The 24,810-nt window shown below is 49.5% G+C and overlaps 1 long non-coding RNA gene across 1 annotated transcript in view; it reads left to right on the top strand.

The window, feature by feature from the left end:
- The window catches only part of LOC146798009 (uncharacterized), a 114,912-nt gene that overhangs the window by 65,510 nt on the left and 24,592 nt on the right, over nucleotides 1-24,810 (top strand). The window contains exon 5 of the long non-coding RNA XR_014968586.1: nucleotides 8,817-8,929. This is a non-coding gene — a long non-coding RNA (uncharacterized LOC146798009). The remainder of the gene's footprint in view (nucleotides 1-8,816; nucleotides 8,930-24,810) is intronic.

Genomic DNA, 24,810 nt, shown 5'->3' with positions numbered 1-24,810 from the left:
ACACCAAATTTATCAGGAAGCTAGTGTTGGCACGCAGTTCGTACATTCTGTGTTATGGTGTAAATCCGTCCAATAGTTTTGGAGATATTAACTGGGACCCAGATTACCCACAGATCCGACAGTCCTCCTGCTGTAATCTGATTGGCAGCCAAAACTTCAACAGGATGTGTTTGCCGCCATTTTGGGACTTGGCTTGAAGCAGAGTCCTAAAAACAAAATGTACAAAATAAAGGGTGGGTGGTGTAGGAATACCCTGACTTTCTTTGAGTGGTTGCAGGGTACCACAGGGACCCTGCCGGGTCTTTAAAGCAATTTTTAAAATTTAAGTTTGCCTCGAATTCGCAGGTGGATCTGCCACAACATGGTGGGAGGGGGAGGTGCGTGGTCTTCCGCGTGTCTTTCAGGAAGCCCCTGGGTGTTCCAAATCCTGGGGGCATGTAAAAAAATTGAGGGTGCATGGGGCTTCCCTCTTAGGGTTTACAAAACCCTGGGGACCACCACCACCGCAGAGTATTAACAAATTATGCAGATGGAATATGGACCTCCTGCAACCCCATGGACCGCCACCTCCCCGGGGCTATGTACAAACAGATGGAGGGAAGACATGTAGCCCCAGGGACCGCCACCTCCCCAAGGCTATATATATAGAATTGGGGTGCCTCTCAGTTCCAATGTAAAAAATAATAATAAAATAAGATTACAATTTCTAAAAAAAAAAAAGCCAGGGGTTTGCAATCTTGGTGCTGAATTCAGCTCGGCGAGCGGGCCCTCTTGACCCTCCTCCCCTAAATAAAAAAAAAAAAAAAAAAAAAAGGCCTGGCTCCTGGGGATGTGATCCTGGGGTCCCAAATCGGCCCAAGAAAGGGACCAGGGGGCATGGGGTGAAGTCCTGTGGGCTCCCAAGGGTCCTTGGGGACCAACTACCCCTCCTGTTGCCAACAGTAAGTCCCACACAGCGGGATTACTGAGAGGTCGTCGGAGGCCAAACCCCCTTTCTACACCACTCTGCAAACATGCCTCCTGGGGCACTGCTGGTTGTGGGATGAAGTCTTGTATGCTAATAGTCCTGGGGGGGGGGGAGGGGAGGGGGCAAGAAGCCCTCCTGTTACCTCCAGTAAGTCCGACATGGCAGATTCCTGAGAGATGGTTGGAGGCCCCTCCCTCTTTTCTCCACCGCTCTGCACAAATGACTACTAGTTAAAACTGTTGAAATTCACTGAAAACAAAGGTTACAGGACCGTTATAGTTAAGAAATAGAATTTAATAAAAACTTTACTTGGGCTCAGATTTCACTCGTAGAAAACCATAGGAATTCAGCAGTTAGTTACTTGAGCTAGCTGTAACTTGGGCCCCCACAATGCACTTCTTATGACCTCACATATTACAACACTCATGACATGGTCAGTGACATCTCAAATGACACCATGCACAGAAACCACTCATACCCCCATATAACCTCTCATATGCACACTCACACACCCGCACAACCACTCAGACTCATACCAGTACTCACTCACACACCCACTCAATCCTCCATAAAGCTATTCACACACCCACTCGTACAGCTTTTCATACACGACTCACCCATACAACCATTTACTCACCCATACAACCATTTACTCACCCATACAACCATTTACTCACCCATACAACCATTCCCTCACCCCTAAAGCCACTCATACAGCCAGTCACTCAACCGCACAGCTAGTCATATAGCCACTCACACACCCTCTTATTTACCTACAGTCACTCACACACCCACTCACCCAACCACTTACATAACCATTCACTCATCCATACAAGCACTCCCCCATCTGCTCACTCGCACATACATCATTTCACACAGACCCTCATCTCGAATACAGCCACTCGCACACCAACTCACCTAACCAAGCACCCACTCACAGGCTCTCACTCCCCTAGACAGCCAGTTACACACTCAGTCACTCATACAGTCATTCAGACACCCAATCATTCACCCATACACTCACTGTCACACCCACTAACCAGTACAGCCACTCCCACACCGATACACACAGATTCATAGTCACACAGCCACTCTCATAATGTTAGTAGTATTACTCCGTAGTAGTGCACCTAGTATACTAATCTAACTTTAGTAGTAGGTTAGTATATATGTGTAACAATCAAACTCTTCGAATACACTTACTGAATGATGTCATCAGTGATGTCCTTGTAGATGTCGCCAGTGATGTCATTTACCATGTGTGAGTGACGTAATATGTGAGGTCATAAGCAGTGCATTGCGGGGCGGAAGTTATAATTAGCTAAGGTAACCTTAACTGCTGGATTTGTATGAATGAAATCTGAGCAAAACCATAACGTCCCTGTGTGTGTGTGTATGTGGTGTGTGTATATATTTGTGTTGTAAAAGCGTGTGTTAAATGCATAGTATTGTAATGGATGCATTGTAAAGGCATGTGTGGTAAAGTCATACAACCTACTCGGTGGTACCAAGTAAAGTGTGGAAACACAAAATTGTAGGACCCTTGCCGTTTGCCACAATTGCCTGTGTTTTTCTAGCATTAAAATGTGGTTACTTTGTTTTTGGGGGGAATGGAGGGGGGTTGATTGTGAATTGTGTGCAGGATACTTGGCTTCCAGAGTAGTAGGATTCATAAAAGCTACAGATGCCTCAAGACAGTGCCATTATATTGCAGCAGTTCTCCATTGCAGTTGATGGAGCAAAATCAGACCATGTAAACTGACATTTTGAGGAAGAAAAACAAATATTTTTTTTTCTTCTACTATATGACCACCATCATTTGTATGTTTTTTTTTTTTTTTTATTGCAGGAGGTTTCGCTATGCAGGATGCTGAAAGGTGATGTTTTCACCACATTTTTGAGTTCTTATTTTAAGTGAGGTGTAAGAAACCGAGGTAATAGTTGAGGTGGATGACTAACCACCTCAAGTAATGACCACAATCCTTGTCAAGGTGAACTGCTAAAGTCACTGAATAAGCCTGAGCTCAATCCCATTGTAGCTATGGCACAGAGCATACCGGCTCAATTTGAAGGCAATGTGTGAAATATTTATGCAGTACCAAAATTGTAATTAAGACCACGCAAGAAAAATTGCAAACCAGGTTAGAAAAAAGTCAAATGTAATAAATATCATACTAGAATGATAAAAGTCCAATAGGGAAACCAGAGTTATGATTTTTTTAAAGTTAAATATAAAAATAGCGCCAAAAAGCATTGGGCGTTAACCGCAGTCATCTGGTTGCACTTGACACCTTAGGCGCAAGGTAAGGCTGACTAATGAAGAGTAGGTTGGATTCAGAAACCAGGTTCTACCTGGTCAGACATTTTACGTTCGGGCTTAGTCTTTGAAGTAAAATTCTATGAGGCAGCACAATGTGACCAAAGAGGGCTCCTTGGTGTTGGATAGCTTCTGGATGCGGCCCCAGTGAAGCTTGTGACTTTTTTTTGGTAGGAAAGCTCAGAGGAGAAAGTTTAATTTCATGCCCAAGTAAGGGTCCCCGCTGACCTACAGCACCTATTAGCACCTTCACCCAGTGAAGATTTCTACCTTCAAACATATTTTTTGGAGCTCCGATACTTCCAGCGGGGCAAAACTGCTGGTTATAGCTGAAGTAGGTCCGCAAGTCCAGATACCTTCCCCACGAATTCCCACTGAATGGAGATTTGCTTCTGTGGAAAAGCTCTGAGCGGGAGCCACCTGGATCTTTGGCCGAGCAGCAATGCATCATTTGATCTGCTTGGCAGGGTGGTTCTGGTCCTCCGGAGGATCTTGAATCAAAATGTATGTGAAAGAAACACGTTAGTTATAGATTCCTTACCTTCGAATTACCCCCAGGCGTCAGACTGGATCCGGAAAGTTTTTCGTCAGCAGTACCTCTGTGCGTCGGAAGGTGGCGTCTGTCTGCTCCGCGTTCGTCGTTGGCGTCGTGTGGCTGGGATGACGTCACAGCAGCTACTTAGACACCGCCCTCGCGCGCTGACAGTTCTTTCTTTTTCTGCACCAGCCAGTGCAGATCAGGGAAAAGTGGTACCTCCTGTCACGGTTTGACTCACTTTTTTTCTCGGCTTCTTTTTCGAGTCTTCGACTCCTGGCACAAGGGATGCCCGGCTTCAAGGCATGTGGTTCCTGTATCCGACTGTCGGTGACGGATTTGCACCGCTTGTGCCTCCTTTTGCCTGGAGCGCGACCACTACCCCAAGTCGTGCTCCGACTGCCGGTCGATGGCACCAAAGGTTTTGCGGGAGTGGTCCCGAAAGCTGCTTGAGCGCCGGCAGTAGTCTCTGCGCCGTTCGAGGTCCCGGTGGCGAGGGAGATCAAGGGACCGGTCGTGGAGCCACCACCATTCATCCAAGTCATCGGAGTCTTCGCACTCTGGGTCAGGTAAGTCGAAGTCGAAGAAGCATCGTATCACTTCGACTTCTCCTTGACGGTCGGCCGACCCGACGAGGGATGCGGGTGGTGCCCCTCACGCGGCTCCGCGTGTAGCCCGAAGAGTCGACTGTGTTTCCCTCCCTTTCCAGGTCCCGGAGCGACCCCCGCCTAGCTTCGTACATTCCACGAGACCATACATGCCATCTTTGGGTGGCCCGAACCCGCTGGCACGCCTTCGGGCCCCGCGGACTCTGTTGGGACGCCTAGGCCTTCTCTGCCCATGTCCCCTGCACCGCAGGCCCCCCTTGGATCCAGGCCTGGATCCGGATCAGCGTCGGTTGACCTGATTACACCTCCACCGGCGCCCCTTCCTCCGGCACCAATTCCGATTTTGACACAGTTCGGCCCCCCGGCCGACGTGGACCCAGAGCCGGACTGGCGACGCCAGATCAGACGTGAGAGGGGTTTTAGTGCCCCTGTTCACTCCTGGGGTCCCTTTTCGACCAGAATGGCACCCGGAGGAGGACTAAGAGGGGTAAGGTAACCTTCTGACCGACCAGTTAGATGAACAGGACTGGAGAGAGGAACTGGGGGATGCCTATGGTCTCGACACCTCCCCTGACCTTGACATGTTGTCTCCTCCTACTGTGGCTACGGAGGAGGGAGCATCATAAGCAGTGGTGTTGCATAGGGCGGCCAAGGCTCTCAACCTTCCTACAATGGTGATCAGGACCACCTGACAGAGGTGCTTCAACCGGCTGCAAGCTCTTCTGAGCCCCTGCTGCCGTTTAATGAGGCCCTCACCGATGTCCTTTTGGGCATGTGGTCCAGACCCAACATGGGGGCTCCCGTGGACAGGATGATCACCCAACGCCACCGCCCGGCTCCAGGTGACCCCACTTTCCTCTCCCCTCCCAACACCCCGCCCCAGAGAGCTTGGTGGTCCAAGCCTCCACTTCCAAGAGTGCATTCCCTAGCGCTCCACTGGAAAGGGAATCCAAGAAGCTGGACCATCTTGGGAAGAAGATTTTCTCTTCTGCCAGCTTAGAACTGCGGTCGGTAAACACCGCATGTCTCCTGGGCTGTTATTCCCACTCTGTGTGGGATACCGTTGCGCAGGTGCTGTCTCAGTGTCCGGAGGAAGCCCGGACAGTGCTCTCCCAAACTGTCGCCGCTGGCAGGGATGCGGCAAAGTTTACCATCCGTTGTGGGCTGGACACTGCCGACTGTCTACGCAGGACCGTTTCAACGTCTGTAGCGCTTCATCGCTACGCCTCGGAGATCGACTGACTTTTCAGGGGATGTCCAGAACACCTTGATGGACATGCCCTTTGATGGCCGTCGCCTTTTTGGCGACAAGGCAGACAACGCTCTAGAGCATTTCAAGGACTCCAGGGCTACGGCTAAGTCCTTGGGCCTCTCCACCCGCCCTGCGCAGTCTGCCTTTCACCTCTGTCGTGACTACGGAAGGGGTGCCCCACTACGTCCCGCCCAGAGCCAACCGACGCAACCTTCCGATGCCCAGAAGTACTGCTGACAAAACTTTCCGGATCCAGTCTGACGCCTGGGGGTAATTCTAAGGTAAGAAATCGATAACTGTTTCTTACAGATATATCATTACCGAAGGTAAGTAACTTGTTCATTAAGTCCTAGGTTACAAAAGATAATACGTGTAGTACATTTTAACACCAACCAAGGGTCTAGAACATTTGAAACATTACTTGAACAGAGCAAGATTCACTCAAGGAAAGGCCAGCAACAGGGTCCATGGTAGGTCTATTTGCAACTGCTCAACTGGACAGATGCAGAAGTAAGCCTCTTGTATCTTATTGTATTCCTGCAGCTTGAATAGGAAGTCAGTATTATGACCCCTGGGGCACGTCTTTGTTCTAGAGAGTAAGTCCAGTCTTCTAGGGATTTCTTAGGTTACAGACACCACGCCCTGTTTTGTTCCGCCACAGTCCCAGGAAGTGTTATAAGGAGGGTACTGTGGGATGCTTCGTTTGTGCCTGGCACCAGCAAGTGGTAGGGCGAAACTCCTAGCCACCCCCTACCCTTTGGGGTAAAAGTTCCCAAGGAAAACCCTACCCACTTTTGCGGCATTTCCTGTGTACCCTACTGCAAACAATCCCACAGTGCCCCTCTCATTCTAAAACTAAGATATCAGATTGTTCTTACCCTGTGCAGAGCTCCGTTATCCAACCCAGAGAGGTGGCCATGGAAGCGAGCATCCACTCCTGTGTGGTAACTCTAAACCAATTCTGGGGGCAGCTCCCCTCTCACGCGGAATGGTGCCTGGCTGAGGGTGGGGCAAAGGAAGGGGGCAGGCTGAGATATTGGCTGCTTCTGATTGATAGGGTAGGCCTCAGAACTTAAGTTGTTTGGCTCAGCACAGCCTATCCTTCTAGGGGGAACATCTTCTACACCCAAGGCCTTTTGTCTCTGCTCTTGGAGCACGTTCATACCTCATCAAGGGGACTATTCAGCTACCAAGTGATAGAGCTCATGCGAATGTGCTTCCAGATGCATTAGGGCAGGGGAAAGGTAGCTTTGTAGAATGTTTATTACTAATTCATTTCTACCATTACATATGATAAATGACTATAAAAAGATTTTTCTGAATTCTATTTCTAGTAATCTTTCAGAATTAGCATTATTATAATGTAATGTTGCATCCCTATACAATTAATGGCCAGCCTTGCCACAGCAAAAATAGCTTTTCAAGCTTTTTCATAATAAGGACAGGTCACCTTAAACTTTTACATGTCTTACTTTTAAATAACGTGCACCCTGCTTTATGGCCAAAAGGGGTGACTTATTAATATTTAAAAGGAGGGTTTTGTACTGTCAAAAGGGGTTATTTTGAACAGTCGAATTTACAGTTCAAAACCGCATAGCCATGCTCAAAATAGGAGTGGGCGGAATTTACGTAGTCACGCTACGCAAAGCTACCCAACGGTAAAATCTCCGCGAGCATGCAGAAATTCTGCGAACTTGCGGAATTGCTTGTTAGCGATGCTTTTTTCCTGTTCGTGAACGCTGTTTGCGTGCTCGGGGGGGTAAATATCTCGTGAACACGCATTTTGAGAACGCTAACAAGCAAATTCCGCAAAACCACGTAATGCTGAATTTTGGGCAATTCCGCGTTCTCCGCAGAACGCGAAATTACCCAAATTCTGCAAATTCCACGAGCGGAACGGAATTTACCGCCCAGGCCTAGCCTACAGGCCTGTTTGCACTGTCACTGCTTGTGTGTGGCACAATGGGTGCTGCAGTCCACTAATGACATTAACTAACTTGCGTGCCCCAGGTACACTTTGTACCATATACTAGTAGCTCATAGGTAAGCTAAATATACCAATAATGGGTATGCCATTCTATTGAAAGGGGGAGCACAGGCACTTTTCCTCTGATTACCTGGAGTAAAGTGCAGAGTTCTACAGCCAGCACAGTCGAGGCAAGACCATGACAAAGATAGTCATTTCCTACATGAGGTCTCACTAAAAACACTTTTTAGGGGACAAATACTAAACGTTGGTCTGCTGGCGGGGTGGAGGGTGTTAGAGTAACATAATTAGGGCTGGCTATAATTTTCCTGGAAAATATTATGAACCCTTAAATGTCCACTGTCCCATATATCAAAAAGTGCTAAGAGCTGAGCTGAAGGAGCACAGGGTTCAGGATGTTCAGTGAAGAGGAAAGGTGGCAGGGACCCTTGGCACTTAAGTGGTTGAAGCAGTAGTGTAGAATTTACCTAAAAGCACGTGTGTAATGAGCGAAGTTCATCTGTCCTAATTTCATATTGTATTACTTTTGGATAAAAAGCCTAAATTAATGTTTTTAGTTCAAGTTGTTATGCCAATGTTTAATTAGAGTGAGATTCAATTAAAAATAAACACTTTAAAATGATCATAAAAATAATTTTCCCTAACAAAGTGGTCCACACATAGGTGGCGATATCTGATTACTTAAAGATACCTAGAGTACTAAGATTGCAAGTAAGTAATTTTTCATTATTCGTTTGAAACTGGCTGTAAACAGGCTTTCACCTGTTCGGCTACCTACTGAACGTTTGAGTCAGTGTAACATCACTTGCAAGGTGCCAATGTATTTTAACTATATAGCTATTTACAGTTGTTTAAAACTCCTTTCTGGCCACAAGTCCCCAATTGAAACTGAAAAAGTATTTGAAGTAAACTGTTTGAAAGGGACGTTTGTCTGTGGCAATTATTGCCATGGGAAGAAATATCTATCTATCTATCTATATATTTTTATACAAGTCACCTGGCTTTAAGAATGATCTAAACGTCTGCGTCCATATGCACATTTGGCAGCATTTTTTTGAGAAATAGGAATTATTTTGACCAACGGGTGTGTTTTTGTGCCTTATGGCTACTGTTATGACAATTTGTTGTAATCTCTTCTGTCCCTGGCTAGAATGGCGATGGGTATGTCGACAGGGATTCAAAGATGCAGAAGATCACAGCAGCTATTGAACGAGCCCTGAAGATGTAACGTCTGGCCATAGGAGGCCTGACATTTAAACAAAGGTCAGTGTGGCATTCTTGCACTGAGTGTTGATGAGTGTATATGATTGTGTATGGTGAGTGTGAAAATATTGCATTAGTGTCAGGAGTGTCACTTAAGGGCTGTGCAGAAGTCCAATTCCATGCTCTTGGTGGGGCTGCTTAAGCTTTATGTTCGAGGCATGTGGGCTGCTGAATTCATATCTGTGCATAGATCGCCGCCTAGTGTTGGGTCCGGATGATTGCACATTGCTGTCCTGGAACAGTTTTCGAAGTATCCTGAGATGGGTGACTCCTCCCCTGGACCACAGTGCGCATGGGCATCCTCTCCATCCCCAGATTGTTTTTTTCCGCCATTGGGTTCGGATGCAACTATCTTAGCTCAACTTCGGAATACTTAGTTTTAGGCCAAAAGGCCTATAGTTTTCGTCGGTACAGTTACCGTTCGGTGTCGACTACTAGTTCTAGTGATCCACACCCTCTTCCAAATTTAAGACCGAATTGGTCCAAACTTCGACGCTCGATCGACGATGGAATCGAGAACTCCGTTCAAGAGGTGTCCGTTGTGCCACGCCAAGTACCCTCACATCGACGTCCACCCAGTCTGTAACAAATGTCTCTCGCCGGATCACGACGAATCGAAATGCATGGCCTGCGCGCGGTTCCGATCCAAGAAAACTCTACGGAACCGACGAGCAGCGAGGCTCGAGGCGCAGCAGGCAGCGCCCGCACCCACCAACATATTCAGCACCGAGGACGCCGAGAGTGTGGAAGAAATACTATCTAGCCCCGCTTCGGAGCATGGTTCCCGATCGGACGACGATGACGAAGAGCTCTTTCGACGTGAAGAAGCCGTCGACTAGGTAGGGGACTTCGACGAAGCCTATGGGGCTGAAGAAGACAGCTCTCCCGAGGAGTTAGGCCAATCCGTCGAAACGGAGGCCGAAATTAGTCGCCGGGCTCCGGTCGAGGGATCGCCTTCGGGCCTTACCCAAGACCTAATCCATGGTTCCTCGGCCCCGCCTTCCGGCCCGGCATCGAACACTATGCAAGAGCCAATATTACCCAAGACTGGGTTGTTAAACCCAAACACATCCATCGCTCCAGTCCCTTCAAAATCGAAAGCGAAACTGGTAGTGGTCGGATCAAAGGCGTCGAAACAGTCCACTACCCCGACGCCGAAAAAAGTCGTCGGCTCCGAACGCGTACAGAAAGACTTCGGCGCCGAGCTCACCGCAGCAGACGCGGTCGACGCACAAAAGAAGCGCGCCCTCGGGCACCAAAAGATACCGACACCTTCGGCGCCGACACCGAAGCCTGTACCCTCCGCAGTCAAAATGGCCGCCTCGGCTACGTCGACGCCTAAAGCACCGATGCCGAAGAAGTCCTCGACTACGTCGACTATCGATGCATCCCTTCAAACCAGTGACCCCCTTCCGACAAAGTCGGGGTCGGCCTCCACGCCTACTACCAAGATGCCCACCAAACCACCATCTCAGTTTGCTGTGCAGCAGGTCTCTGCATCTCTACAACGTATCCGGGACCGGGTAGCCCTCCACTCTACCTCGGGTCCCGACACTACCTCACCCTGTAGAGTGCACTCGGAGCCCACCAACATTACCTTTGGGCTGCCACCGACATCGGCACCGACACTCTTTCAAATTCGGACACGTGTTCTCCACACACAGTCCACCACCTCTGGCCTAACAGAACAAGTCTCTTCAGGGCCACAATTTATCGACGCCGACACTGGCAGGCTCATGCTCCACAAGCGCAAGATCACGCCAGTCAGGGAAGAGGTGCCATACAAAATTCCTCTTAAACGCAAGCTACCGGCGGAGCAGGAACCAGTGCTACAAGAACACTTCCATCCCCTCCAACTAGATCTGCAGTCCTTTTCTCCTACCCCTTCTGAATCGGACCCGATGCAGGAATATGGTGGGGACGATACCATCTACCCCGGGGACGCAGATCCCGATGAAACACAAGATCCTGATCAGGCATGGGATGACCCCACAGACCCAAGTGTCACACCATATACTCAGGATGCGCAAATCTACAATATTAAAACGTCTCCTACAGAGGACACGGCCGCATTTAATGCCCTTATCGAACGGGCTGCTGCTCATCATGGGGTGGAGCTCCACTCTGACGCCATTGAGGAGGACTTCCTGCTTGACACTGTAGGAGAGTAGGGTCTGCTTTCTATGTTCACCCCCACTTTTTGCTTTACTGGTTTTCGACTTAGATGTGGCTGTGGGCCTGCTAATCAGACCCACAGCCCTGCTGTTCTCTCTCTAAATTAATACTATGTACTTTAGGTGCATAACCCATTTGGATAGGATCACCTTATTGGCCCCTGTACAGTGTACCCTAGGTAGCCAGGGCATAGGTGTACCCTAGGCCTACCAGGGGCTGCAGCATGTATTATGCCACCCCTGGCCTGGCCTTCCATTCTGACACAACTGGCTGATCACTCAGCTGGGGCAAGGTCGTGTAATCACCCCTTGCTTAGGTGTAGTATTCCTATACCTAACTTACATATAGACACATGTGTACCTATCAGTCACTCCTATGGCAGGCCTTAACAATCCTGGAGGCAGAGTGCTTGGTAACATGTGAGATGGTGCTCTAGCATGAGCTGAGCCTGTCTGCAGCTTTCGGAACCTTGTCCTTATAGCTGTTCTATGATATAGCCTACCATATACTCTTAAAGTGCCTTATAATCTTAGACGGTTATGGTAACTATGGTTTGGCTTTATCGAAACATGTCGTGTAGGGTGTCTAACACTGTGGAATAATACCCCCAAGCCATTTCTGGACATGAGAATATTATTCCCCCCTTCTAGAGGGAAAGACATGTTAAAATCATACTTCAACTGTTAGCCTCTGACCAAAGCCTCAGCATCACAAAATGGATGCTGCTGCCACGACACAAGTCTGACCTCCTGCAGCTGGGAGTGATCCCAGCCAGGGAGGCCTGGACAATAGGTTTCCTGCTTGGGGAGGTGCTAGCACCTCCCCAGACAGCCTTTAGTGTATTGGGGCAGGGTGGGCTGAAAGGAATGAGACATGCCTGGGGCACACAAGGTGTTCCTTGCATAGTCCAGTTCAAACCGGCGCTGGGGCACTCCAGCCCCAGCTCTGGCGCGAAACTGGACAAAGGGAAGTGGGTGTAACCACCCCCTCCCAGGTCCCACCCATAAGGCGTGACCTAGCAGGTATCCCAGCCCCCCAGATTAGTATAAGAGTGGGAGTTGGGCCTCAAGACTTTAGATTATCCTGAACCTGCAAAACTGAACAGAAACTCTGGACCTTCGACATTCGACGAAAGAAGAAGACTGAAGAATCTCCCTTGTAGCCAAGGAGTGGCTACCCTGTGCAAACAGGCACCATCAAGAGACTACCCTTTGCTTTGCCCACGTTCTACGAGGAACCGACTGCAGAGCCCGACCAGAGCCTTGACTTCCAGACTTCTCCGACCCTGATCCACATCCACAGCAAAGCTGAGATCCGTGGAGGCGACGAGCGACGTGGGACCGGCTACCTGGAAAAAGTGGCTAGTAACTTAAAGCGCAGCTTCTGAGGTACCCTCGAAGTTGTGCACCGGGGATTGAGAAGCCCCAACCCCCATCTGCACCGAAGATCAGCCCCCCACACTCCACGAGTCCTGCGTGGGGCCCTTCTGCATTTTCCTGCTTGCCGCGTCTGTCCGGTTGCTTGCCCGCTGGCTAGTGGCCTTTGTGACGACGCACCCTGAAATCTTCTGCGCTGGTTTGGCTCCTCCAGACTGGCTCCCGCTTCTCTGCAAAGAAGAAGCACCCCAGACCTTCCTGGTCTGCACCAGAAGCAAGTCCTCCGTTCTTCGTGGGTTCCGCTTGCCAAGGCTTGGTGAGTCCTAGTCCAACTTCGACGCCGCCGACAGCAAGAGCCTTCGTGGGACAGCTCGCCTCCTGGTCCTGGTCGTCCTCGACGCTTCCTGGTCCTCCTGGCTGCAGCGACAAGCTTCACCTTCACCTGCAATCTTCACGACATCGCCTGGTTCCTTCCTGGTTCCACGTGGTCACTGGCTAGTGACCTTGACTCTGTCCCTTCTGCTTGCAGGTTTCCTCTCTTCTTGATCCCAGCCTTGGGATCCACCGGACACTCTTCACTGACTGCCTGTCAGCATCTTTCTTCAGGCATCCATAGGAGTCGACGACGAAAACGACGCATCTTCACCCCTATGCACCCGCAGCCTGTGGGCTAGGTAACTTGGGTACTCCGGTGCTCATCAGGATAGTGACTATCCTAGTGTCTAGTTTTCAAGTCTCAACTTCCTAGCTACTCCGGAAGTGTCCTAAATCTACCGTTTTCTAAACTGTACTATTGCTATTGACTTTTACGCATTACGCGTGAGTGTTTCCACTCTGCACACGAATCCCGTGGGCCTCCCACTTCCTAACTAACGCTAGTGTAGTGTAGCCCCAGCGATTCCCTAGGCCTAGGCCTATTCTATTTCCGTGACAGTGGTTCTTATACCACTTACTTAGTATATGGTTTGCGTGGCCCCTAGGGCCTAACTGTATTACTTACCTGTGTGACTAAATGTATGCTTAAATAAGACTGTGTTGTACTTACCTCTAATCTCATAAAGAGTGCTGAGGGTTTGACTAGAATAAATACACTTTATTTTATATATATATCTGTTGTGGTGTCCTTTCATTTGGTATTCAAGGGATTATATATGGTATCACAGCTGGCTTCACATGCCATTCAGAGTTTAGCCTAAGACTGCTCTTGTCCATGCTACCACTAGGATAGCTGGTCTATAAGGTTGACTTTACAACCAATCACCATAAGGGTATTTGGACTGATATAGGGTGTACACTAGAACTAGTGACATCATACATCAGGCCAACTTCTCACATTGGTGAGCAGCGGTTGGGATCTGAGCTTGCTGTTGTAATACCATTGTAATCTTGAGATACTAAATTGAAAGATCACACAGATATTGTCTAGGTACATATAACATAGATTATAATACGTAAGTCCTACTGGACTTTGTAGTTGTAGGTTGAAGGGAGTAACACACCCTGACTACAACTACTAGAGAGGTTTAGTAGATACAACTAGTGTAGGTAGGTGCACACACCACACCCTCACTAGATCATGTCTCTGAGAGGAGATCAAGTGGATGCTCTCTCAGGAGGATCAGGTCTGCAAAAGACCCCCTCTAGATATGATACCTTAACATTTTAGGAGATGAGACACTTGTGTACCTCCAGAGGAATAAAACAGGGTGCAAACCCTACCCTCCTTCAGTTAAGACAACTCCTAGAGGAGTATGACCTTCTTAGGGCATCTCAGGCAGGTACCCTAGGTACAGAGGAGGGTCTACCCACCACAGAGGAGTCAGAGGAGACTGCAGATGAAGAGGTAGACAGCCAGGGCCAAGTAGGAAGACTTAGCCAGGCTAACCTAAGCTTACATGGGAGTTTGCATGGGGTCCCCCCTTACAGACCCCCAAGTAGGCTTACACAGAGAAGCAGGAGGGACAGATCCCCTTCAAGGGAATCCATCCACTCCCATGTCTCTAACATCTCTAATGCTTCCTCTCACAGGGGAATGACTTCCCCTGAGAGAAAGGAGCATGAAGCCAGAATGAGGGAAGCTAATCTGAGGATTCAGAGGGAAGAACTTGCCCTTGCCAAAGAGAAGCTTGCTCTGGCTAGAGAACAAAAGTTGAGTGGGTCAGAACCCACTGGTGGCAGCAATATCCCTAACGATAGAGACAGGCACTATGACAATAGAAACCTGAGCAAGATTGTCCCTCCCTACAAGTGTGGGGATGACATCCACAAATGGATAACTGCTTTGGAGAGAGCTTGCAAAGTACAGCAGGTACCCCAAAGTCAGTGGGCAGCTATCTTGTGGCTCTCCTTCTCTGAGAAAGGCTGAGACAAGCTCCTCACAGTTAGTGATGAGGATGCAGATAATTACACTGTCCTGAAGAGTGCTCTGATTGATGGGTTTGGCCTAACCACTGAACAATACAGGTTGTTGTTCAGGGATACCCAGAAGACACAGACTCAGGACTGGACTGACTTTGTAGATTGTGCCACTAAGGCTCTGGAAGGCTGGCTAATGGGAAGTAAGGTTAAGGACTATACAGGATTGTATAATTTGATCATGAGAGAGCAAATACTTAACAACTGTCAAAACCAGCTATTGCATCAACACCTGATTGATTCTGATCTGACTTCTCCCCAAGAATTGGGAAAGAAGGCAGATAGATGGGTCAGGACTAGAGTTAAGCAGAAAAACCAGAACCAGGGCGGTGATCAGAAAAAGGCAGACCAGAAGGGTAATGAGCAGAAACAAAAAGACCAGAAGTCTTCACCAGGCCCCCAAAAGGCTCAGGGGGAGGGTGGTCCCAAAAAGGATAAAAAGAAAGATGGCCAAAAGAAACCATGGTGCAACTAGTGGAAGTCCAACTCACATTGGTTTAGTGAGTGCACCAAAAAGGATAAGCCCCCAGCCACCATTGCCCCTAAGGCAACTGTACCCCCTAGTTCAGCTGTAAGTGGTGGTTCCCAGCAAAAGGGTGTAGTAGGGTTAACCCTGGGAACTGAGGAGGATTCTGGCCTAGTCAGAGTACCTACTCAGGCTGTTCTGATCTGTGATGGGGACTTAGCTTTGTCCTCTACTGTAGGCCCCAGTAACCTGGGCAAGTACAGACAGACTCCTTTTATCAACCAAAGAATGGCTCAGGCCTACAGGGACACTGGAGCTAGAGTCACAATGGTGACACCTGCTTTTGTGGACCCTGGACAGATCATACTAGGTGAGAATTACCTAGTGACCAACGCTAGCAATGCCACTACCTCCCATAGTGTGGCTATTGTTAACTTCTCCTGGGGAGGGGTAACTGGCCTCAAGAAAGTTGTTGTTAGTTCAGACCTTCCTGTAGAGTGTTTACTGGGCAATGATCTTGAAACTTCAGTTTGGTCTGAAGTGGAGTATAGGACCCATGCAGAAATGCTGGGGATAGATGCACATGTCCTTGCTGTGACCAGGTCACAGGCCAAAAAGTGCACCACTGAACAAGTGCTGGATCCTGAAACTATGGACCAGTCACAACCCAAGAGAAAGAGCAGTAGGGTGAAGGCTGTGCCTTCCCCCCTGCCTCAGGTGGTGGATCAGCCCTCCCAGGAGGATGATTCTGAGAGCCCTGAAGGAACTGTCCTAGAAGAACTTGAACCTGATCAGGTTGAGTTTCTTGGGACAGGGGGACCTTCAAGGGCAGATCTGAGGCAGGCTCAATTAGACTGCCCCTCTCTTGAACCCCTCAGACAGCTGGCTGCTGCTGAGGCTGCAGGGAATGCTCAAGGTACCCATAGAGTGTATTGGGATGAAGGGCTACTGTATTCAGAGGCTAGAGACCCCAAGCCTGGTGCATCCAGGAGGTTGGTCATACCACTGAAGTTCAGAGGCTTCCTTCTCACCTTGGCTCATGATATTCCCCTTGCAGGACATCTAGGCCAGAACAAGACTTGGGACAGGCTTGTCCCTCACTTTCACTGGCCCCATATGTCAGAAGATACTAAGGAGTTTTGTCGCTCCTGTGTCACCTGCCAAGCCAGTGGCAAATCAGGGGGCACCACAAAGGCCCCCCCTCATACCACTACCTGTGGTGGGGGTCCCCTTTGAAAGAGTGGGCATAGATATTGTAGGACCAATGGACCCACAAACAGCATCTGGGCACAGATTCATACTGGTGATAGTGGACCATGCCACCAGGTACCCAGAAGCAATTCCCCTGAGGACCACAACAGCTCCTGTTGTGGCAAGGGCCCTGCTTGGAGTATTCTCCAGAGTGGGCTTTCCAAAGGAGGTCATTTCTGACAGAGGTGCCAACTTCATGTCAGGATACTTGACTGCAATGTGGAAGGAGTGTGGTGTTAACTACAAGTTCACCACACCCTATCACCCACAGTGCAATGGGCTTGTTGAGAGATTCAACAAGACCCTAAAGGGAATGATGAAAGGATTACCAGACAAGCTTAGGCGAAGATGGGACATCCTTTTACCCTGCCTTCTGTTTGCTTACAGAGAGGTCCCACAAAAGGGGGTTGGCTACAGCCCTTTTGAGCTTTTGTTTGGGCATCCTGTAAGAGGACCCCTGTGTTTGGTAAAGGAAGGATGGGAGAGACCTCTCAGACAACCCAAACTAGACATAGTGGATTATGTACTTGGTCTCCGCTCCAGGATGGCAGAGTATATGAAGAAGGCTTCTAAAAACCTTGAGGCAAGCCAATAACTCCAAAAAGCTTGGCATGACCAAAAGGCTGTACTGACTGTTTACCAGCCAGGACAGAAAGTGTGGGTGTTGGAGCCAGTGGCCCCAGCAGCACTCCAAGACAAATGGTCTGGACCCCACACTATTTTTGAGAAAAAGGGAGAAGTCACCTACTTGGTGGACCTTGGGACTCCCAGAAGCCCCCACAGGGTGCTTCATGTCAACAGATTGAAGGCATATGTTGACAGGGCAGACGTGGGGCTACTCATGGCTACAGATGAGGGGCAGGAGGAAGAGAGTGACCCTCTCCCAGACCTGTTGACTCAGAACCCTGATGATGGCTCAGTTGATGGTGTGGTCTTTTCTGACAGCCTCACTGTCCATCAGCAACAGGACTGCAGACAGGTTCTGCAATCCTACAGACATATGTTCTCTCTGACCCCAAGTCAGACAAACTGGTGCACCCATGAGGTGGACACTGGTGACAGTCTGCCTGTGAAGAGTAAAATCTACAGGCAACCTGACCATGTCAGGGACTGCATAAAAGTTGAGGTACAAAAGATGTTGGAGCTGGGAGTCATTGAACCTTCAGAGAGCCCTTGGGCTAGTCCTGTAGTTCTTGTGCCAAAACCTCACACCCAAGATGGTAAGAGAGAGATGAGGTTTTGCGTGGATTACAGAGGTCTCAATGCTGTCACTAGGACAGATGCCCACCCAATACCTAGGGCAGATGAGCTCATTGACAGACTGGCAGCTGCTAAGATTTTGAGCACATTTGACCTAACAGCAGGCTACTGGCAAATCAGACTAGCTGAGAGTGCAAAGGCCAAAACTGCTTTCTCGACCCCAGGAGGACATTATCAATTTGTGGTAATGCCCTTTGGTTTGAAGAATGCACCTGCCACTTTCCAAAGGTTGGTGAATCAAGTCCTTACTGGGTTGGATGATTATTGTGCAGCTTATCTTGATGATATTGCTGTCTTTAGCTCCACCTGGGAGGATCACCTGGTCCACCTGAGGAATGTTTTAGAGGCCCTGCAAAAGGCAGGCCTCACTATCAGGGCCACTAAGTGCCAGATAGGGCAGAGCAAGGTTGTATACCTGGGCCACCTAGTTGGTGGGGGTCAGGTTCAACCACTGGAGAGCAAGATCCAGACCATAAAGGACTGGGCTCCTCCAACTACCCAGACTCAGGTCAGAGCTTTCTTGGGCCTGACTGGGTACTACAGAAAGTTTGTTAAGAATTATGGGTCCATAGTGACACCACTTAATGACTTGACCTCCAAGAAGATGCCAAAGAAAGTTCAGTGGACAGTAAGCTGTCAAAAAGCATTTGATGACCTGAAGCAGGCCATGTGCAGTGCACCTATTCTGAAAAGTCCAGACTACTCCAAAGAGTTCATTGTCCAGACAGATGCTTCTGAGTTAGGTGTGGGAGCTGTTCTTTCACAACTGAATGTAGATGGTCAAGCCCAGCCCATTGCTTTTATAAGTAGAAGGCTGACCCCTAGAGAGAAACGTTGGTCAGCTATTGAGAGGGAGGCCTTTGCTGTGGTTTGGGCCTTGAAGAAGCTGAGGCCATACTTGTTTGGCACTCACTTCAAGATTCAGACAGACCATAAGCCCCTCTTGTGGCTAAATCAGATGAAGGGTGAAAATCCCAAACTTCTTAGGTGGTCCACTTCCCTACAGGGGATGGACTTCACAGTGGAACATAGACCTGGGACTGACCATGCCAATGCAGATGGACTCTCCAGATATTTCCACTTAGAACATGAAGACTCAACTGGTCAAGGTTAGTTTAATGTCCCTAAGTTTGGGGGGGGGGGGGTTGTGTAGGAGAGTAGGGTCTGCTTTCTATGTTCACCCCCACTTTTTGCTTTTGCTTTACTGGTTTTCGACTTAGATGTGGCTGTGGGCCTGCTAATCAGACCCACAGCCCTGCTGTTCTCTCTAAATTAATACTATGTACTTTAGGTGCATAACCCATTTGGATAGGATCACCTTATTGGCCCCTGTACAGTGTACCCTAGGTACCCAGGGCATAGGTGTACCCTAGGCCTACCAGGGGCTGCAGCATGTATTATGCCACTTCTGGCCTGGCCTTCCATTCTGACACAACTGGCTGATCACTCAGCTGGGGCAAGGTCGTGTAATCACCCCTTGCTTAGGTGTAGTATTCCTATACCTAACTTACATATAGACACATGTGTACCTATCAGTCACTCCTATGGCAGGCCTTAACAATCCTGGAGGCAGAGTGCTTGGTAACATGTGAGATGGTGCTCTAGCATGAGCTGAGCCTGTCTGCAGCTTTCGGAACCTTGTCCTTATAGCTGTTCTATGATATAGCCTACCATATACTCTTAAAGTGCCTTATAATCTTAGACGGTTATGGTAACTATGGTTTGGCTTTATCGAAACATGTCGTGTAAGGTGTCTAACACTGTGGAATAATACCCCCATGCCATTTCTGGACATGAGAATATTATTCCCCCCTTCTAGAGGGAAAGACATGTTAAAATCATACTTCAACTGTTAGCCTCTGACCAAAGCCTCAGCATCACAAAATGGATGCTGCTGCCACGACACAAGTCTGACCTCCTGCAGCTGGGAGTGATCCCAGCCAGGGAGGCCTGGACAATAGGTTTCCTGCTTGGGGAGGTGCTAGCACCTCCCCAGACAGCCTTTAGTGTATTGGGGCAGGGTGGGCTGAAAGGAATGAGACATGCCTGGGGCACACAAGGTGTTCCTTGCATAGTCCAGTTCAAACCGGCGCTGGGGCACTCCAGCCCCAGCTCTGGCGCGAAACTGGACAAAGGGAAGTGGGTGTAACCACCCCCTCCCAGGTCCCACCCATAAGGCGTGACCTAGCAGGTATCCCAGCCCCCCAGATTAGTATAAGAGTGGGAGTTGGGCCTCAAGACTTTAGATTATCCTGAACCTGCAAAACTGAACAGAAACTCTGGACCTTCGACATTCGACGAAAGAAGACTGAAGAATCTCCCTTGTAGCCAAGGAGTGGCTACCCTGTGCAAACAGGCACCATCAAGAGACTACCCTTTGCTTTGCCCACGTTCTACGAGGAACCGACTGCAGAGCCCGACCAGAGCCTTGACTTCCAGACTTCTCCGACCCTGATCCACATCCACAGCAAAGCTGAGATCCGTGGAGGCGACGAGCGACGTGGGACCGGCTACCTGGAAAAAGTGGCTAGTAACTTAAAGCGCAGCTTCTGAGGTACCCTCGAAGTTGTGCACCGGGGATTGAGAAGCCCCAACCCCAAGCACCATCTGCACTGAAGATCAGCCCCCCACACTCCACGAGTCCTGCGTGGGGCCCTTCTGCATTTTCCTGCTTGCCGCGTCTGTCCGGTTGCTTGCCCGCTGGCTAGTGGCCTTTGTGACGACGCACCCTGAAATCTTCTGCGCTGGTTTGGCTCCTCCAGACTGGCTCCCGCTTCTCTGCAAAGAAGAAGCACCCCAGACCTTCCTGGTCTGTACCAGAAGCAAGTCCTCCGTTCTTCGTGGGTTCCGCTTGCCAAGGCTTGGTGAGTCCTAGTCCAACTTCGCCGCCGCCGACAGCAAGAGCCTTCGTGGGACAGCTCGCCTCCTGGTCCTGGTCGTCCTCGACGCTTCCTGGTCCTCCTGGCTGCAGCGACAAGCTTCACCTTCACCTGCAATCTTCACGACATCGCCTGGTTCCTTCCTGGTTCCACGTGGTCACTGGCTAGTGACCTTGACTCTGTCCCTTCTGCTTGCAGGTTTCCTCTCTTCTTGATCCCAGCCTTGGGATCCACCGGACACTCTTCACTGACTGCCTGTCAGCATCTTTCTTCAGGCATCCATAGGAGTCGACAACGAAAACGACGCATCTTCACCCCTATGCACCCGCAGCCTGTGGGCTAGGTAACTTGGGTACTCCGGTGCTCATCAGGATAGTGACTATCCTAGTGTCTAGTTTTCAAGTCTCAACTTCCTAGCTACTCCGGAAGTGTCCTAAATCTACCGTTTTCTAAACTGTACTATTGCTATTGACTTTTACGCATTACGCGTGAGTGTTTCCACTCTGCACACGAATCCCGTGGGCCTCCCACTTCCTAACTAACGCTAGTGTAGTGTAGCCCCAGCGATTCCCTAGGCCTAGGCCTATTCTATTTCCGTGACAGTGGTTCTTATACCACTTACTTAGTATATGGTTTGCGTGGCCCCTAGGACCTAACTGTATTACTTACCTGTGTGACTTAATGTATGCTTAAATAAGACTGTGTTGTACTTACCTCTAATCTCATAAAGAGTGCTGAGGGTTTGACTAGAATAAATACACTTTATTTTATATATATATATCTGTTGTGGTGTCCTTTCATTTGGTATTCAAGGGATTATATATGGTACCACAGCTGGCTTCACATGCCATTCAGAGTTTAGCCTAAGACTGCTCTTGTCCATGCTACCACTAGGATAGCTGGTCTATAAGGTTGACTTTACAACCAATCACCATAAGGGTATTTGGACTGATATAAGGTGTACACTAGAACTAGTGACATCATACATCAGGCCAACTTCTCACAGACACTTTTGCATCTTCGGAAAGGACTGTCAAGACTCTGCCCATGCTTAAAGGGGTTCTGAAGCCTGCCAAAGACATTTTCAAGGACACCACAAGAGCCCGAGTGTTAAACCCCAGGATTGAAAAGAAATATAAGCCTGCACCTGGTGACCCTAAATACATTAGGGGTCAGTTGCCATTGGACTCTATGGTGGTTGCCAACGCTCGCAAAAGAGCTCACTCACAGACAACTGGTGATGCTCCTCCCCCAGACAAAGAGTCAAAGGTCCTTGAAACATCGGGCAAACGTGTTGCAGCGCAAGCAGCCAATATCCTGCGCATTGCCAATACACAGGCACTCCTGGCACGTTATGACAGGTCACATTATGACACGCTGGAGTCACTGCTCCAACACCTACCAGAGGAGTATAAAGAGTCAGCCGAACTCCTCATTAGAGAAGGACAACTCCTCACTAATGCGTCCATAAAATGCGCCCTAGACGCAGCTGACACAGCGGCCAGGGCAATAAACACAAGTGTCATGCTGCAACGCCATGCCTGGTTACGCATCTCAGGCTTCAAACCCGAGATCCAAAACAATATCCTCAACTTACCGGTTAACACAGAATTTTTATTTGGCCCAGACGTTGACACTACCCTAGAGAAAATAAAAAAAGACACAGATACTGCCAAATCTATGGGGGCGCTACAAACCCAACAATTTCGTAGTGGCTCCTTTCGTCGCACTGGAAATAGGGGAACGTCAAGGGGCCAGGGGTCACAACAACAGTATGCTAAAGGTGGCACACAAACCACCTACGACAAAAACAGGGGTGGATATCGTGGATCCAGCACCAAGGGCAGGGGACGTGGATATGGCAACACCAGGTCCTCCCCAAAAAACAAACCGTGACGCCCTCTCCCTACCCCCCGACCACTTAACACCTGTCGGGGGACGACTCAGCTGTTCCTGCCCGCATGGAAGAACATCACCACGGACAGGTGGGTCAGGGACATCATTCAACATGGGTACTGTCTGGAACTTTTGTGTCTTATTTGTCTGTGTATCTGTTTTTAGATAGCGCCCCTTACCTGCACTTTAATTGGCCCCCGCACTGCCGTTTTGGCGGATTTGGCTCTGGGGTGGGTGACCTGTTCGTTTTGGCAGCCATCTTGGAGTGGGGTGTGTGGATAGAGGTGTCTCTACCCTCCAGCGCTTCAGTGCGCAGGAGCAGCCTGGGAACACCTACTTAAGGCGAGTCCCTCCTGAAACCACCCCTGACAAGGTAGCTGCGTGAGCGCTCTGCGCGCATGTGCTCTTACCTCTGTGATTTTTAATAACTTTTGTGTCTTATTTGTCTGTGTATCTGTTTTTAGATAGCGCCCCTTACCTGCACTTTAATTGGCCCCCGCACTGCCGTTTTGGCGGATTTGGCTCTGGGGTGGGTGACCTGTTCGTTTTGGCAGCCATCTTGGAGTGGGGTGTGTGGATAGAGGTGTCTCTACCCTCCAGCGCTTCAGTGCGCAGGAGCAGCCTGGGAACACCTACTTAAAGCTCCTCCCCTAGCGCAGCGGGATCGCGCAGCGGGCGTTTCCTCGCGTGGCCGGAGTCGTGCCAGAGTCCTGCCCGTCTGCGCCCGTCCGCGCTAAGGACGCGCTAAGGACGTGCTGGACGCCGCGGTACTCTGTGCAAGGACTATCATACCATCCTGGGTCCACCATGCTGACGTACTCGCGGGATTGCCTGTTTGCCATCGGTCAGGTAAGCCGCTGCTGCACCCTTCTACCGGTACACCCATTGCGTGGCCCATATCATTGCCCTTGTAATGGGTGGACTCTCGATTCTCCGCATCCTCTTCCAAGGTTTATTTCTTCGGAGACCCGCCGTACTACAGACACTCGCACTACTCTGAAGATCTTGAATTTAAACGTTAGGTCTGCGCTGAAACACTATCAGCATATTTATGACCTCATTAAGGAGGAAGCTCCAGACGTATTTGCCATGACGGAAACATGGCTACAGGACGCTGATACCGCTATTACTAATCTAGCCTGCCCACCCGGCTATTCTATGTATACTCTGAATAGGCTGTCTAGGGGTGGAGGTATCGCGTTAGTGGTAAAATCTATCTACCCTTGCGTCTGGGGTGCCCTAAACATCTCCGGGTGTGAAAGCGCCATGTTCAAGGTCTCTGTCAGCCCTGAGTTTACCCTGTCCGGGATGGTCGTCTATCGCCCACCCGGCAGTGATGTGGCGTTTAGAAATGCTTTCCCTGACACTGTTGGCCCTTTGGTCGCTGACTGTGCCAACTTCTCTATCATGGGTGACCTAAACCTACATTTCGACACCCTCTCCGGCCTGACAGTGCGTTCCATCTCTTCTGACCTGGAGGCCTTTCAACTTCCCCAGATGGTTTCCCAGCCTACCCATCTGGGGGGGCATATTTTGGATCCCCTGTTTACCAATCTGTTGGGGATTCAAATTACCTCTGTCTCTCCGGTGGAATGGACAGACCACTTTTTGGTGTCCATCCTCTGCCCGGTCTCGGCCACTCCTTCCATCTCTACGGCTAGAAGGGTCCAGAAGAGGGCTTGGAAAAAGCTTCGGCTAGAGGACTTTCATCGTCTTCTATTAGAGGAGCCGCTGGGTCCTTTGACGGATGTGGAAAGGGGGTATGACCTCTTCTGTTCATGGATAACTAGGGCCTTGGACTCTCTGATACCCATCGTTTCAACTAAAATCAATTCCAGAGAGTCGAGTCCCTGGTACGATGGCACTCTTCGGGCCCTAAAGGGTGCCTGTAGACGAGCAGAGAGGGCTTGGAGGAAAACCTATGGGGCTGATCTAAAAGCTGCATACGCCAAGTCCGTTAAGCTTTACCATCGAGCTATCTGCCGAGCCCGTGCGGCTTTTTATGCCATCGAATTCCGGAACAGTCCGAATCCGTCAAAAGCTATCTTTAAGGCCGTAAAAGATCTCACAGCGAAGCGGACTACCTCTACGACCGTGAGCTCCCTTTCCCATTGTGAATCCCTTGCATCTTACTTCTTGGGGAAGGTCCAAGCTATATATAGG

The sequence above is a fragment of the Triturus cristatus genome, chromosome 9, assembly GCF_964204655.1.
Source record: "Triturus cristatus chromosome 9, aTriCri1.1, whole genome shotgun sequence".
Taxonomy (NCBI): domain Eukaryota; kingdom Metazoa; phylum Chordata; class Amphibia; order Caudata; family Salamandridae; genus Triturus; species Triturus cristatus.
This window is presented reverse-complemented; position numbering and strand designations above follow the sequence as displayed.